General features: G+C 44.6%; 1 pseudogene; it reads left to right on the top strand.

The window, feature by feature from the left end:
• The first annotated feature begins 2,118 nt into the window (after positions 1 to 2,118).
• On the top strand, positions 2,119 to 3,307 carry LOC102843508 (annotated as a pseudogene).
• The last annotated feature ends 223 nt before the right edge of the window (positions 3,308 to 3,530 follow it).

Raw genomic sequence — 3,530 nt, 5'->3', positions numbered from 1 at the left:
CTTGTTTCAATTAACAGATACAGGACTGGATGTACCCACCAGTCTAAATTTGGAGGACAGCTGTTTGGTCAATGGATTGGAAGAGGTCGATATTTGTTCCCATTCCCAAGAAAGGTGGCCTAACATAATGTGGAAACTATTGGACAATACTATTAATATCACATGCAAGCAAAATCCTGCTGAAGAGCATTCAAAACCGGCTAGAACACTATATAGATAGGGAAATACCAGAAGTTCAAGCAAGATTTAGAATAGTCCATGGCACCAGGAATATCACTGCTGATGTCAGATGGATCCTAGCTGAAAATAAAGAATCCCAGAAGAATGTCTATTTATGCTTTATTGGCTATGCAAAGCATTTGACTGTGTTAACTATAACAAGTTTTGGCTAACATTGAGAAGAATGGGGATACCAGAGCACTTAATTGTGCTCAGACAAAACCTATTCTTAGACCAAGAGGCTATTGTGCAAACAGAGCAAGTTTACAATTAAGAAGGGAGTATATTAGGGTTGTATACTCTCTCCATATCTATTCAATCTGTACGCTGAGCAAATTATTCAGGAAGCTTAACTTTATGAAAAAGAATGTGGCATTAAGTTAGGAGAAAGACTCATCAACAACCTGCGTGTTGCAGATGATATAACCTTGCTTGCTGAAAGGTAGGAGGACTTGAAGCACTTGTTGCACAAGATCAAGGAATGCAGCCTCAAGGAATGTAGCCTTCAATATGGATTTCATCTCAACATCAAGAAAACAAAAACTCTACCACTGGATCAAAAACAACATTACAAAAGATGGAGAAAAGATTGCATGTAACTGTAAAAAATTTTATTTTACTTGGATCTACAATTATCATCCATGGTACCAGCACTCAGGAAATGAGGAGACAGATTGCACTGGCAAAGTGTGCAGTTAGGGACCTCTCCAAATTATTAAAGAGTAATGATGTCAGTTTGAGGACTGAGGTGTGTCTGATTGAGGCCATGATCTTTTCAATTATTTGCTAGGCTTCTGAAAGCTGAACAATGAATAAGGATGACAGACGAATTGATGCCTTTGAGCTGTGATGTTGGCGAAGAGTATTAAACCTCCCATGTACAGCCAAAGGAACAAACATATGTCTTGAAGAAAGTACAGCTAGAGTGCTCTTTGGAGGCAAAGATGATAAAACTTCGCCTCACATACTTTAAGCATGTTCCTTGGAGAGACATGATGCTCAGAAAGACAGAGGGTCGACAAAGAGAAAGACTCTTGACCAGGTGGAAGGACGTAGTGACTATTGCAATGGGCTCTAGTGTGTCAGAAAGTTTGAAGATGTCATAGGATAGAACAGGGTTCAATCTGTTGTTCATAGTCAGAGTCACTATGGGTCATACTTGACTCAAAGGCACCTAACAACAACACAACAACATTCTATGTCACGATGTCTTAGACTGAACAAAGTGAGGTTGTTTTGTTTAGAAAACTAATGAACAATTGCTCTTGAGTGACCCCCTACTCATAGCCCTCCTATCTTAATCCAAGTAGAAGTCAGTAGAACCTCTGCAGAATCTTTCATTATTGTTTTCCTTTTAAATTGATCTATAATTTATTTTGCTGTTGCAGATATATACAGTGGAATAGACATCAATTAAACAACTTACCCATCTATGTCTCAGTGACTACATTTTTTTAATTTGGCCACTCTTCTCAACTTCCTTTTCTGACTGACTGCCCCCTAAATTTCTTGTCTAATCTTTTGAGTTTCTATTGTAAAGTAAAAGAGCTCTGGTAAGGAATTGTTCTGCCAATTCAAGGGTTTGCAATTCAAATACACGAGAGGCTCCACAGTGAATGGAGGTAGGAGGTAGGGGAAAATGGACCATCAACTCCTGTGTGATTTATTGCCTCTGAAATCCTGCAGGAGGATTAGAAATGGGTTGGTTCCAAGTCTATGGTACACAACAACAACAGTAGTTTTTTAGAGGTAGGTGGTTAGATTCCACCAGCTGCTCTGAGGAAGAAAAATTATTAATCTCCTCCTGAGTGGTTTATAGCCAGGATTCTGACTGATTGTTTTCATATTTTCCAGAAAGGACCATGAAGGCCTTTGCATCATAATAAGAGAGTTAGTCTGATGAGCGCTGCAGACCAGGCCCCACTGGCTACTCCAGCCTCAATGCAGGAAATCACTACCGAGAATATCATCTTTTACTCATACCCAGCATTGACCCCAAAGCAGAAGAAGGAGCTCTCTGACATTGTTCATCACATCGTTGCTTTGGGCAAGGGCATCCTAGTCGCTGATGAGTCCACTGGAAGCATTACCAAGTGCCTGAGGACCATTGAAACCAAGAACGCTGCGGAGAACCAGCACATCTACCGTCAGCTCCTGCTGACCACAGACGACTGCGTGAACCCCTGCATCAGGGTGTCATCCTCTTCCATGAGACCCTCTACCAGAAGGCGGATGATGGGCGTCCCTTCCCCCAAGTCGTTAAATCTAAGGGTGGTCTTGTGGGCTTCAAGGTAGACAAGGGCGTGTTACCCCTGGCAGGAACTAATGGCGAGACCACCACCCAAGGGCTGGATGGGCTGTCCAAGTGCTGTGTCCAGTACAAGAAGGATGGAGCTGACTTTGCCAAGAGGCACTGTGTGCTGAAGATTGGAGAACAAACCCCCTCAGGCCTTGCCATTGTGGAAAATGTCAACGTGCTGGCCCGTTATGCCAGCCTCTCTCTGCCAGCAGAATGTGATTGTGCCCATTGGGAAGCCTGAGAGCCTCCCTGATGGTGACCATGACCTGAAGCACTGTCAGTATGTAACTGAGAAGGTGCTGGCTGCCATGTACAAGGCTCTGAGTGACCATCACATCTGTTTGGAAGGCACTTTGCTGAAGCCTAACATGGTAACCCCAGGCCACACCTGCACACAACTTGCTCTTAAGGACATTGTTGTGGCAACTGTTACAGCACTGCGCCCAGTAGCACAGTGCCTCCCCGCCTCCCCCAACCTGTTGTCACTGGGATCACTTTCCTGTCTGGAGGCCAGAGTGAGGAGGAGGCATCCATCAACCTCAAGGCCATTAACAAGTGTCCCCTGCTGAAGACATGGGCCCTGACCTTCTCCTATGGCCGATCCGATCCCTGCAGGCCTGTGTGTTGAAGGCCTTCTATGGAAAGAAGGAGAATCTGAAGGCAGCCCAGGAGGAGTATATCAAATGAGCCTTGACCAACAGCCTCGCCTGCCATGGAAAGTACACTCTAAGCCGTCAGGCCAGGGCTGCAGCTAGCGAGTCCCTCTTGGTAGCTAACCATGCCTACTAAGTGGAAATATTCTAAGGCTGATCTCTCAGCACTCCAGACCCCAGCGCCTGCCTAGACTTAACACTTGAGGAGAAGGGCCTTGTCTGAGCTTCAGGGTGCTCCTTCCTGTCACTCTTGCTGCCCTTGTGATATTGAAGTGTGGTGGTGTCTCTGTTTGCTAACACCATCATCTTTACCAACCCTCTGCCAATAAACAATTATTTAATGGGAGGGGGGAGATCAA

This window comes from Elephantulus edwardii, unplaced genomic scaffold (assembly GCF_000299155.1).
Source record: "Elephantulus edwardii isolate Elephantulus edwardi_28Jun2011 unplaced genomic scaffold, EleEdw1.0 scaffold00042, whole genome shotgun sequence".
Lineage (NCBI taxonomy): Eukaryota > Metazoa > Chordata > Mammalia > Macroscelidea > Macroscelididae > Elephantulus > Elephantulus edwardii.
Note: the sequence above shows the minus strand (reverse complement) of the source record. Positions and strands in the feature narration are given on the sequence as shown.